This window comes from Helicoverpa armigera, chromosome 7 (assembly GCF_030705265.1).
Source record: "Helicoverpa armigera isolate CAAS_96S chromosome 7, ASM3070526v1, whole genome shotgun sequence".
NCBI lineage: Eukaryota > Metazoa > Arthropoda > Insecta > Lepidoptera > Noctuidae > Helicoverpa > Helicoverpa armigera.
Genome location: NC_087126.1, coordinates 2238450 through 2253170, shown reverse-complemented (window position 1 = coordinate 2253170; position 14721 = coordinate 2238450).

Here is a 14721-nt window from a genome sequence, read left to right as displayed (position 1 = left end):
TAATACTAATTTATTTTCAAGGCTTTGCCCTTACTTAGAACGTCTGTCACAAAATTTTATTGTGCTGCTTTAAAATGCTGATTCTTATTAAAATATGTTGTATCAGCAATTTAAGTCCAGACTTTTTATGAAGGTTCTAGAATTATTTCGACCTTTTTCTAGGATAATGTATGCAGTCTAGAAATTATTCTGAAATTCTAATTTAGTGCTTTGATTGTATCTTGTATTTGTTTGTTGATTTTATTTGTTTGGTCAATAAACTGTATGGTATTTGCATAGAATTTATTTGATTTATTTCAGTGAGTTTCTTTGCTGATTGGGAATTTTTCGTGATCAATTGTGGTCAAAGCTACGGTTACAGAGCTAAACATAAAGAAAATAATTAAATATTGAATAAATGGATCGATCTATTAAGGTACTATGAGCAGGTATAGGTACATACTTTATACAGTCGTATATTACGAGTGATTAATCATGTGGGATTTTTCAGAAACTGCCGAGACTTTATGATTATACGGCATGATGAGTTCATCACATTCAGTTGGTACCTACTTTCCCTATGTCTTAAAGATTTCTGCCTAGCCCTTTACAGAATTTAGGCGTGATAGGTACTACATAGGTAGCCCTTAAGGCACAAGATCAAATTGGCTTAAATTAATCCGTCTCTTTTGATTGAGGCAATCAATTCGTAAGAAAAGATTAATTAATCAATGGCTATAAGTAGATCATTCGATACGGGCCGTCAATTTCGACTTTTTCCTTATCTAAAACTAAAAGGCCTTTTATACGCCTGTCCGTCTTTGTTAGTAGTACCTAATTATTTTTACTTTTGTCTAACATAGCGAGTTCCTTCTGTTTGACTCGCATTTTAGGTAGCTATTTCATTTAGCCTGATAAAATCTATCCATTTTATTTACCATATTTCAGTTGCTATGTCCACTGCCCCGTCGGCCAGCATCTATTGTCGTTATGATCGCTTCTGAACCATCAACCAGTGAATCTTACGCGGTCATTTCGCTGTCCGCAAATGGCTGGTAGACGATAATACGATAATTTTCAGGTGACCCGAAGTTTGTGCATTGGGCTCACATCTATAAGTCTATATAAAGCTCCTAGGTATCGCTTGAAGAGTATTGGGGCCATTTACAAAGCTATAGGTAACCTTAAATATACGTGTATATATATTTAAACCTACCTCCTGTCCTTATAAACTTAACAAACAAAATCACCAAAAGCAAACACTTAAAAAAAACCCTTTGATTTTCTCACAAAGTGACCAAGAAGCGACTTCTAAATAAATATTGATAAGCAAACTGCAAGGTTCGGACACCGGTCGTTAGACGCTCCCCGCGGCATAAATATCTCATGATCTGCGATAGAACGGTCAGTTATCTCGCTTAACTGTCGGAATATCTTAAGGAGGGTTTAGATCGATAGAGGTTAACTGCATGCTGGATTCGTGGAAAAAGAATTGGTGTAAGCGACGTGGTTTAATGTAAGACTGCTAACTGAATTATTGGCCGACTAAAAAAAGTTTGTAGACCACGGGGGTGTTACAGAGAGTAAAATTGTGTTTTGTTGTCTCGCAGTATTAAAGTCTTAGGCAGGTTTAAAAATTAAAACAATAATACATCATAGGTAGAATGAAATTTTATTAGAACCTAAACATTAAAGTTACTACACCTCAAACGGTTTAAGTCCCATTTAATTGCACCCATAAAAACAAAATTTTACAACAAACACAACCATAACTATAATCTTGCAAATTAAACTGAAACATCATGAACAGAACTGGTCTATTTACAAGCAGTTACGAAATCGTTGCAGTCGTCTGTGCAGAGATGCAAAGAGACGCCATATTCACAACTCCATTAAAAACTTCAACACAGCACAAGTATGGCAATTCCTTAAGTCTTTCGGTATCGGGAAGGTCGCTAATGATAGCGCTCCCGAAATAAATCCAAACACAATTAATGACCATTTTTCGAAGTCACCAGTAACGCTGGATGACAACGTTAAATCGTCTACTATTAAGTATCTCTCAAACCTTTCTTTGCCTAAATGTACTTCGTTTTCTTTCCACCCGGCTACAGAGGGAGATATTAAACGTGCTATTCTTTCCATCTCCACAAAAGCTGTAGGGGATGATGGTCTTCACCTACAGATGCTCCTTCCTATCCTTAGTATCATTATTCCTGTCATTCTCCATCTAGTCAATTATTCCCTCTTCACTAGCTCCTTTCCATCTGCTTGGAAGAAAGCTCATGTGCTACCTTTGCCTAAAGTCTCCAACCCATCCTCAGTTTCTCAGTACCGTCCTATATCCATACTTCCCATCTTATCTAAAGTCCTTGAGAGTGTTGACAACAATCAACTTTCTCGTTATCTCTCCTTTAACAGCCTGCTAAGTCCATACCAATCTGGTTTTCGCCCCGGCCATAGTACAGTTTCTGCTCTCATCAAAATTACTGATGACATCAGGCTGGCTATGGAGAAGGGGCTTTTAACTGTTTTGGTTTTGCTGGATTTTAGCAGTGCATTTAACTCAGTTGATTTTGACATCCTCTTGGGTATACTATCCTCACTAAATGTATCTCCTTCTGCAGTCGAGTGGTTCAGCTCTTATCTTCGGGGTCGCTCACAGTCAGTCCGCGTTGATGAGGTTTCCTCTGAGTGGCGGGAACTCGCTGCGGGTGTTCCTCAAGGTGGCGTTCTCTCTCCATTACTTTTCTCCGTTTTTATAAACGCCATCACTAAATCACTAGTTTCACATTACCATCTCTATGCAGATGACTTGCAGCTTTATCAGCACTTTAAACTTGAAGAGCTTCCGAGAGCGATTGATGCCATCAATGATGATCTTGGACAAATAAGTCGATGGGCTAAGGATTTCGGGCTTCTAGTCAATCCTGCCAAGTCACAAGCTCTCATTATTGGTGGCAGATATTTCCTCAATAAGCTGTCTTCTCCACCACCGGTCTCATATGATAGCGTTGCCATCCCATACTCTACTACGGTCAAGAACTTGGGGGTAATTTTGGACAGTCATCTATCCTGGGGTTCACACGTTGCAGAAGTAAGCAGAAGAGTTTTTTGCTCTTTTCAGTCACTCAAACGTCTCCAGAAGTTCCTGCCTTTTTCAACAAAAATTACTCTCGCTCAGTCGCTTCTTCTCCCTCTTTTAGATTATGCTGATGTCTGTTTCCTTGATGCGACTGAGGAACTTCTTAACAAACTCGAGCGTCTGCAGAATCTGTGCATCCGCTTCATTTTTGGCCTCCGGAAATACGACCATGTGTCTGAATTCCGGAGCCAGCTGAAGTGGCTGCCAATTCGGCAGCGTCGAGATGCTCATATTCTGTCTTTTCTCTTCTCTCTTCTTCACAATCCCAACGCTCCAAATTATCTTAGGGAACGCTTTGAGTTCCTTGTTCCTAGAGGCAAACCCTGTCGCTCCTCTTCATCTCTTTTACTCCGTATCCCTCCTCATACTTCGAGCCGTTATGATGGATCCTTCACTGTTCGCGCTGTAAGGCTTTGGAACGCTCTGCCTCACAGTATACGTTAGATGTCTTCAAGAGACGAATTAAAGAACATTTCCTGTCAACATGACCTTATTTGTATGTATGTATTTATTTATTTATTTATTTATTATATTTTATGTTTTATTTATAGGTATATATTTTATGTTATGTAGTTTCATCTTTGTTTTGTTTAATGTTGTGCACTTAAAATTTTCTCTTCCCTATCGCATCTCTCTATCGCTCTAAGGTTTGCTGTTAGAGAACCCAGTTCTGGGTTAAGCTCGCCTTTGTACATGTCTTCTCTGTGTTGTGTGTGTCTTTTAAATGTTTTTTGTGTACAATAAAGAATAATAATAATAAAACGCACCATTTACCGCCTAACAGCAAAATCTTCAATTCTCATTCAGTTCAAGATTTTCTACTAAAAATTCTTTTCTAAATGAAGTAATTAATGCACATCACGTAGCATACTTATATCAAGTCACAAGAACATTCCAGAAGCAATTTTGTTAAATTTATCACCCACCCATTGTGACCAAAGGAACGTTCTCCAAGGTTCTGAGGTACCTCTAATTTGATTGCACGTAAATTCTTAAACGCTCGTACTAATATTCAGGTGTTATGAAAGGTAGTCGTAAATCTGTGAAATATGATAGTAGGGACGTCTGTGAAAGCAATTACTTACTACTTAATGAGGCTAATTTGTGTTCGCTGACTTAATTAGTTGGAAATTTTGTGAGAAATGAAAAGGTTTGATATTATTTGTAACTGGTTCTTGAACTACTTATGAATTGTTGTGGTACCTACTCCTTTAATAGAACCTAGAAAAATTTACCGGTACTCTTTATTTTAAGTAAGAATTTCAACAATTATCATTTACTCTTTGCTTTAAAAGTTCATTGGCAAAGAACAACGTGTGCTATCAATATTTTTGGTTAAAAAATGTGGAAAACAAGACTCGGTAATATTTTGAGCCGTAAACTAAACGCAATCCACAACAAACCCGAACCATAGAGCGCGTCACCACAGACTAAATAATACGAGTTTCACAAATTCATACATATTAATACAAAAAGCGGTACGTGCCCCGGCTTTTATTACTTGCGTCAAAATTCTATGACCAAAACGAAAATGAAATGGTTCATGTGATATTCGGCCTTTTCGATGTTAATTTATGCCCTTTTTCAGTCCCTAAAGTAATTACAATGTTCGTAATACTTGGTTTTCATCCGTTTTTATGAGCTTGCGTTGTAATCGTGCGCTGAGTTGCGAGTTAGGTCATTTCGGTTCAAAAGCGCGAAATTTTTACAAGCTTGTTTGCGCTTTGTGTGGTAGGAATTATTGTATGGTGAATTGGGGGTTTTTAACGAACTTTTTGGATGTGATCATTTTGTTTGAGGTATAACTGGTGATTAAAACCTTTATGATGCCTATGGTAATGAAGCTCTCATACACCAAGTGTTTATTTAGATCAGCAACGCTGTTTAGCAATTTAATTAAATGTGGTGCATTTAAATGATTAATTAAAAAGAAAATTCCAATAACACTTAATCAAAAAAACAAAAATCTGCAATTAAAAAAATCCACTTCAAAAACCGATTTTTACCGAAAAAACCGCTATTGACCAGCGACACGCATCATCTCTCTAAAAACCGAAAACCGTCAATATACGGGGCGGCTCTCGATCATTTTACACAATAGATAAATCATAATTGTGTCAGACATGACACGTGTCGGATATACGGACCAAACCCGTAATCTAAGTCCACGCAATCGTTCGGAATATGGCTTCTGAGGAAAGATCAATTTCCTCAGGAAAAAGAAAATCATTTATACGGTAGAACGTATGGAAAAAATGCTATGAGTTACTTGCTCGTAATTCTTTCTACACGTGTTGTCTTCGAATTGTATCTAGATATTAGGATAAGTGAACTTTCAGATGATGATTTACCTATAAATAAATCTAATATAAGCGGTTTCTTTTTTTAGGGAATTTGGGAGGGAAAATGTATCTCCTGAGATTAGCTATAGGCACTCTTTCCAAGGATCTTTTTATGCTCCATGAGAAAAACGTTTCATTGTTTAGTAGTTTTTGCATGAAAGAGTAAAAAAAGTATTAATCTACACCAACGATTAAACTACTGTATCTACCCCAGCAACATTTTATTAAACTCCAGATTCCCTCACAAAAGGCTACGTTAATGACTTTATTCAATAAATCAATTTATGAGCACAATAACTGAGCATTCCGTAGGACAAAGGCTGTGCAGGTCACTATAATGGCGGGCAGACAACCATTGTGAGCTTGCATTACATTTTTACACGTAAACGACAATGGGCCTGGTCGAACTATATTCGTATAGGACAGGGATGGCCAACTCTGGCGCGAATAATTTGGAAAAGGCGATCTATCGAACTCTGGTAAGTGACAAATTATTTGGATATGTCTAATTTTTGTGTGTGTTAATCATCAAATGAGTTACTAGAGTGAAAGGTTGTGACTGACTTTTGCTGACTACATCATCTGCCAAGCCTTTTCACAACAATGCTAGGGTCAACTTTCAGTTCATTCGGATGCAGCTGAGTACCAATATTTTCCAAGGAGCGACTGCCTGCTTGACCTCCTCAAAACAGTTGCCTGAGTAACCCAATATGTATTTCCAAAATAAAGTTCTTTCAGTTGTCTTATTGCTTTACATATGAAAGATGCAATTACTGAAATTGCGCCAAAAAATTAAAACATACAATTGAGGTAATCGAGATTTTTATTCATTTCCTTTGTAGTTCACCGAAATATTTTACTTCTTTTTTAATGCGTGGTTTTCATTCGTTCACCTACAAATGTTGGCCATCCCTGTTTTATTCGAATTCAATGCTTTAAAAGGCTTATTGTGAATGTTCATTTGTGTTCATTGCGCAAAGCATTATTTTGAGTAGCTCACGTTTAATGATTACATTGTACATTGATAATGACTGGAATGGACATTGGACGATCCGTAGTTTGTGAGTTCAGGGGGCACGTTGTGTTGTTATACTAAACATAGTTCGTGTTCGATTAAATTACTGCATATTTATAAATTGTTTATACAATTTACGATATAGACTTGTTTAATTCTTCTTGGTCTTTCCATGAAAACATGTACCTAACAAGTCCTAATGCAAGCTGTTAGACGTAATCTGCCTAGCTTTTGGGCAAGGCTTCCACTTTCACCAGATGCAATTGAGTACCTAGCAATGTTTTAGATGGAGCAACTGCCTATAACCAAGACTAAATAGAAGAAATGGAAGATACTAACCACACAATTTGACAAATTTCAAAATTCTGTAGGAAACAGCACATCTTTTCATTTAGGCTACAGTATTACACAGTATAACTTAGCTTATATTGTAACTATCTCTAATACTTTGTCAGCTATTTATCAATAGTACAGAGTGTTATAGGTACTTCATCTAAAACGGCACTATAACTTTAGCATTTATCATAAACAACAAGACAATCCAATACATTATACAGTTAATTGCAATTCGTTGTGCACCGGAGTGCAATCAACACACCATGACCTTAATTATCCCATGCGTGCTTTGTCATTGTAGATAGCTTTCACTACACACACAGATGCGTGTGTAGAGATAGGCAATATTATGAGCACTCACACATGTATGTTATGATGTTGCTTATTAAGGCATTGTGGTATTGAATTGACTTGAACTATGATGTATAGTGTTACTCACACATTCATTCGCGTCATCTAGTCCTAAACTAAGTTAGGCTTGTACTTTAGCTTCAATGGCGACTAGCTACAACGTACTTTTTGTAAATACAAAGATATGCCCAGATTGATCCACATTCATGCATATAAAATGAAATAAAGTGCGCTTCAAAAGGTAGTTCTAAAGCTTTCATATATCATCAATAACTACATATTATAAAGCTTGTATGGTGGCTTGGATCAGCTAATCTCAGAAACCGTTGGCTCAATCGATTTATATAAACCATTTATAAAAAACAGGCTGGATTTTATTTGGGTGAGTGAAGTACGAGTGAAGACGCGTGAAACTAGTTATTTCATATTAAATAAGGCAAAATCTATGAATTACGACACACCTACTTAATTACAACCCATCTGACCACCCACATCATCAAAGTCTTACATTTTTATTGAGGTACAGTTAAAGCAACACGTTAGGCACCCTTGACATTTGCAATGAATAAGCTTGTAATATTCCGCGTCTCTGTTTAGTACTTGAATATCTACCCCTGTCTGGACCGCGGCATCTGAAACAATGCATGCGGTTATATTGGACAGTCTTATCAGACTACGGGGTATATTAGTTGTCTGTGTGGAGGAAAGTTCTCGAAAGTTGTGAATCTGATTTATATGTATAAGGATAGATTTTGATATTACTACAGTATGGAGGCCTTCGTGGCTAAGTTTAGACACACGAACACAGGTCAATTCATCAAAGATTAAACATTGCACGCCACGGTCAGTCCGTGGATGGCCATCTAAGTTCAAACATGTTTATCCGATTTTCGCAAGGCATGTTAAACCTTACGGGTAGTCAGTAACCTAAATCTCTAACAACCAATGGTAACAGGTTGCCCAGGTAACTGAGTTAGAGATTTCAGCTCAATCGCTCCATGAAAGAAAGAATGGTACTCAGCTGGATGCCATACTCAACATAGTAATATAAGGAAAAGGCTAAGCTGATGATTGTGCTGAGATATTAAAGATGGCTTAAATAATGTGTTAAGCTAATATAAATGTTCAAAGCAAGTGCTATAAGACAAAATACTTATGTAACTAATCATTAAAAATTATAACTACCTAAAAAAACATCTAACATTCACAACAAAACGACGTTCAAAAGGGACGTCTTATCCAAACAAACAGAACGCCAATGAAAAACCGCTGCACGGATATACGGCGACAAGTTGTTGCAGTTTGTACGCGACTGTACCCGCCTCCTTGGGGAAATCTGCCGCTGAATACGTACAGTCGCGTCCACTGACGCCCTACAAATATGGGAATTAGTATGATAGCTTTTATGCTTAGTCGTTTCAAGAAAATGTAGCTATTCGAAATTAGATGGTATAATTTTGTTATACATAGGGACACAGGCACATTAATAGACAGGTATAGACATTAATCATACTGGGTACGAAATAAATAATGGACTGTTTTTATAATTATTAAATTACGAAACTAAATGCAGCTCGAAATAGGTTTTATTAGCTTAGCATAACATCGGTTATGAACATTTTTATATTTTACTTTTCAAAAATGTAAATCGCACTAACAACTTCAGTTTGCATTTTGTAAAACAATCTAAACTGGATTAAGTGTTTGTTTTATTAAAGTGCGCTTTTACACTGAATAAAGTCCATTCTGTATGTAAGCGGATTAAAAAAAGTGAAAGTTGATTTTCTTTTTGAATTTTATATGAAACTTAATTGTAATCCTGAAAAATCCCTCTGTTAACATGGTTTTTATACTGATGAAAAATATGAATGGCAACAGTTAATTATCAGAATTCTGATTAAATTAACGTACTTATGTAGTTTCGTGTTTCACGTTAAATTAGACAGTAGTTATTTATCAACCCAACAGATTCGAAACTATGTTTCAAAAATAACCAACGTCATCTTTCAAACGCGGAAACTCGAAAATCTTTTACTCTAATTGGGGACCGCCTCAAAGACAACGTTTCTAACTAACCAGAAAAATCTTACTAGGATTTCTTTGTAAGACGCCTACACTAAAAGCCACCTGAAGCTCCCCTTCTCCCATTTCCCCCCCTTGTCTCATTTCCCCACCTTTTAAACAATAATGAACACCTTATTTAGAGTCTTTGATCGTATTACTTGCAACCGTCCAAAATGAAACAATTTAATTTGCTAATTAATGACAAAATGGCGACGAACAGTTGTTCAGAAAGTGTCACTAGATGGCGCTGTTTTAAGAAATTGTGTTCACGTTCTACAGGTTGATTGGAAGAAATAAAATGAAGAATTAATTTTAAAGAATCTTGAGTCTTGTCGTCCTAATCCAGGACAATGCTGTCATTAATCTTGATTAATTGAATTTGAGTTAAGTTTTCAACTTACGTATATAACTATTTTTTTATTTATAAACGTGAATAGGGTGAATAGGTATCTATTTTTATTCGCACTTACTGTGATAATATTCATCTTTTTAAATCAAAATTATTTAGGTATTTTCCTCTTTAAATAATGACCCGTCAAAAAATACATAATTGGAACATTATTTATTACTAGCAGCTAGTTATTTGTTCCTTCTATCACTAGGTTTTGTGTAGGTACGGATTTTTAGGTGTAACTGGCTGGATGTTTTTAAAAATAGAACGCCTGTAACTTGGTCATGCTTTGTTGACAGTATAAAACCTCCGTGGGTGTTTCGCGGTATTTTTGCACATGCGTGATATTATTCAAGTCAGTACTTAGTCGTGGTGGCCTAGTGGGTAAAGAACCGACCTCTCGAGTATGAGGTTGTGGGTTCGATTCCAGGTCAGGCAAGTACCAATGCAACTTTTCTAAGTTTGTATGTACTTTCTAAGTATATCTTGGACACCAATGGCTGATAAAAAGGTGAAGGAAAACATCTTGAGGAAACCTGGACTAAGTCTGAAATCACCAACCCGCATTGAGCAAGCGTGGTGATTAATGCTCAATCCTTCTCCGTGTGAGAGGAGGCCTGTGCCCAGCAGTGGGACGATAAAAAGGCTGTAACAGAACAGAACAGTACTTAGAAATAAGAAGTAGGTAATTATGCGTGGGATGAAATAAAATACAAATTTCTGCCATAATGGTACAGCTTTATTTACAGCTTTATCACAAATGTACATATTTTTACTACTAATTCACTTTAGGTACCTACCATTTTGTTTCTTTCAGACAAACTTCGTTTTGAAAAAAATATATTACCTACCACATTTTAAGTGTTCTTGAGCAACAGTAGCTCATCATTGCCTATCTATAATAATCTTTATTGAATTAACATTTCGAGAACAAACGCGCTGAGTAAATAAGGAAGTCCCGGGGTCCCGTACATTCAATTACCGTTGCTAGGCAACCGTATGGTTCCTTTCCTACACTATTAATTTACATTATAATAGTAGGGAAATATAATTATTGTAATTATGTTGCGTTGAAAGGGATAGTGTTTTGTTTAGCTGTTTTATCTGTGATGTCTTTAGATAAGTTTTTGTAAGCTGGTTGGGTTTTGTTTTGTTTTTATATTTTTCTTTACTTATAGTAACGTAAAACGCATTTAGTGGAAAAGGAGAAAAGATCATTCAATATATGTACTATATACCCAAGATTGGGTGCCTCTGATTTCAATTCAACTTTCACAACATAGTTAATCCACTTTTCTAAACAAAAACATTCAGCTTAGCAGCCCTTAGTTTTTACATGCATGCTTGTAAAAGATTATTCTAGACATTTGTACGCGTTCAGCTAAAACAATGATTCACATATTGGAGCACTGAAAGAGCTTAAGGTGGGTTCCACCATTTAACTATGTATAACGATAACCAAACCACAATCAGTCGTCACATTGCCGAATTCATTGATTTCACGGGTTTAGTTATAGTTTTAGTTAAATGGTGCAACCCACCCTTAACTATAAAGTAGACCACCCAACATCAATAAGGTAGGTAATAAAGTTAGCTACTTATTTAAATTGAAGCGATGTTTATTCAATACATGTATTGGTTGATTAATATTATTCTTATAGGGGCATTGTGTGACTGAACAATTGATACATATTTTCACGTTTTCCTTTGTCTTGGAACATTTGAACGAATTATTGATTAAATCAATCATATTTATTATCCTGCTATTTGCAAAATAGTATACCTACCTAATTCAAGTAGCCATATTAGAATTTGTGTTTAAGACTATCTACTGGAACGGTAAAAAGGGTAAAACGGGTCAAATTTCCTGGGACTTCAAAGGTGTTTTTTAAATCGTTTTATAGGTGGTTGTACGTAACTCTTCCTACTCACACTAGGCCTGTTTATGTTGTTTACGTAAATTCTTCAAACTATTCTATCATGCACTTACCTACACATGAAAAAGAAGTACCCCTTTTATCTAAACAAAAGGACCAACAATTTTAATTCACAGAATATTGTTCTTGTTAACGAAAACTTTTGTCTTTTTTATTTGCGAAGTCGTTTGTCTAGAACAAACGTCTTAATCATGAGAGCAATAAACTCTAGAGTTTTCTTCATTTTATTTCTCGGTGCCGTCTGTTTTTCGTATTTTTTGTAAGCCAGAAATTCTCACAACCAGTCTTACCTTGAAGTATCGGGGTGCCAAGGTTGAAGAAGCCAAATAGGCAATCGCTCCATGTAAAACACTGATACTCGGCCTGCTCCAGTTTGACTGAAAGAAAGCTAGCGTTACAAAATAGCTTGGGAAAAGGCTAGGCAGAAGAGATTACTTCTGCAAGTATAAAATAAAATAGAAAGGACCATGCAAACTTTTAAACACTAAACCCATGTATTCATTTGTTAGTAGGTATAATATTTAATCTTAGGTATAATTATCTACTCTGTGGTCATATTACTGGAGGATTTGTTCATCTTTAAAACCAATTATTGTTATATTTTAGTTTCGTCTGAACGTAAACTGAACCCTGCGAGAAGACATAAAATGGTTTCATCTACAGTTCCCTCGAGAGAAACTTCATTTGATGAAAGTCAACGAGTAATTGATATAAGTTTACAAAGCCTCAAGTTATAAAGTCAATATTCTGTCGAAGTCTTGTCAATAATTACGTTATGAACTAAATATAATAATACAGTTAACCCTTCCCTGCCCACGCATGAATAATAAACAGTAAGTTAGAATTATGTAGGCGGAAGAATTATCAATATCTTCAGTTATTGGGTCAAGTCAAATAATACTATTCTTGTCAAAGCTTGTTAATATAAATTTTAAGTCAATTTAAAAGATGGAAAGTTTTGTTATCACTGCCAATTTAATAAAAAAGGAGTACATAATTGTGATGAGGGTGAACTAAATTTAGATCAAAACAGGTTGGGAAATAAAGATGACTTTGCGAATTTTAATTTCGATGGAAAGTAAGTAAAAATAACTACATCGTAGATATGGTTAATTCAGTCTGTATTTCCTGCTTCTATTAATAACTTTACACCTCATTCTATCTCCGATGTATCTAAATAAAATATACTTTCTCAAACTACCTCATTCAAATATATTTGATTAAACTGCAGGTAAAGGTACCTTATCCTATCTCTTCAACACCCTTCTTTCTCCTAATTAAACATTCACTGACACCTACACTAGCTGGCAGATTGCAGGCCATATGCTCTGTATCACATTCGCAATCTGGTTGGCGTCATCCACTGCGCTCGGCTGCAGGTTATCAAATTACCTGCCGACATACCGTGCTCGTATGGCCTCAATATTTCTGCTGTGTAGTGTAGTGGTATGACTTTTTGCATAGATAGTGTAGGAGTTGTCTAAGCTTATATTGTAATGCTGAAGATTTGGTTTGATTAAATACACTGTCTTAAGGGACTGATCCAAAAAAATATTTCAATTCTTCTTCTTCTTTCGAGTATTTCAATGTTAGGTAGCTCATTTATCGAGGGTGGCCTTAGGTGCCTTAGGCTGTTTTTTTAACTAGATACGTAAAAAAGTGGCCACAGCACACAGATGACGGAACATGGTGACACGGAAAACGCTGGCAGAAACTAGGAAATTATATTTGTTGAAAGCACGGTATGGACACTGGCCCGTGATCAAAACATGTTATTCCGACTAAAACCTCGAGTTTTGCGAGTAAGTCGTGGTGGCCTAGTGGGTAAAAGACCAACCTCAAGTGTGAGGGCACGGGTTCGATCCCAGGTTCAGGCAAGTACCAATGCAACTTTTCTAAGTTTGTATGTACTTTCTAAGTATATCTTAGACACCATTGACTGTGTTTCGGATGGCACGTTAAACTGTAGGTCCCGGCTGTCATTGAACATCCTTGGCAGTCGTTACGGGTAGTCAGAAGCCAGAAAGTCTGACACCAGTCTAACCAAGGGGTATCGGGTTGCCCAGGTTACTGGGTTGAGGAGGTCAGATAGGCAGTCGCTTCTTGTAAAGCACTGGTACTCAGCTGAATCCGGTTAGACTGGAAGCCGACCCCAACATGATTGGGAAAAGGCTCGGAGGATGAGGATGATGATTTTGCGAGAATTATATATTTTGTTACAGTTTTGGTTTACTGGTTAACGGATGTTGAAACGTGAGCTTCCAACAATTTCCCAGTAAGCATGCCAACATCCAACACCTATATTTTCACTTTGCTGTTACTTGTTTGAGTACAACATTACGTACACAAAACTTTGATAAAAATAGTGTACGACTAAATAAATTATTATTTTTATACAAGGAGGTACGCTTTTGCTAGGCTTTCTACAGGCATCTCTTTGGTTCTTCACACACCCAGATAAAAATAATAATAAATTATATACATATTATTTATTTACCTACTATCTAATTATTTTCTGCTATGCCGCAATTGCTGACTGGTGAGCCGGTAAATAATGCTATTAGTAATCTATGCATCATTGCATAGTCTAATTAATTATTTTATTGACGTCCTTAATTTTGAGGTCACGTATGTACTTGTATGTTGGCTTTTACGCACGCTTTAATCCATTTTAATTACGTACATCTTTGGTATGGTACTGACATGGAACTAATGGAGATGATAATATTCTAGTAAAGTTGAAAAAAAATATGAATAGACACTAAGTTTTATCAAAATCACAAAATTAGTAACGACAATCTCGGACCATCCAAAGGGACAATTCGCTAATCTCACAGATAATTTGCTAGAACATCCCTTACGGCACAAAGAGGGGACATTTTCTAAAATAACCCACTGGAAAGATAGCTAACTAGACTATTCGTCGGAGCTGTCTCGTGCAGATGGCATGCAAATGTCGGCAATCTCATAACGGTGACGACCATAGCGGGATTGCAGTCGGGATGACACCTCGCTTTTTCTTTGTTTTATAGAAGGTGCTAGAATATTGTCGATGCATTTCCAGTCGTGGATTGGTCTTGAGTTTTGTAATAAAGTTTCTATCGGCGCATTGACGGATATTTATAGCTAAAATGCATTTATAAATGGGTGAAAAAAATGAA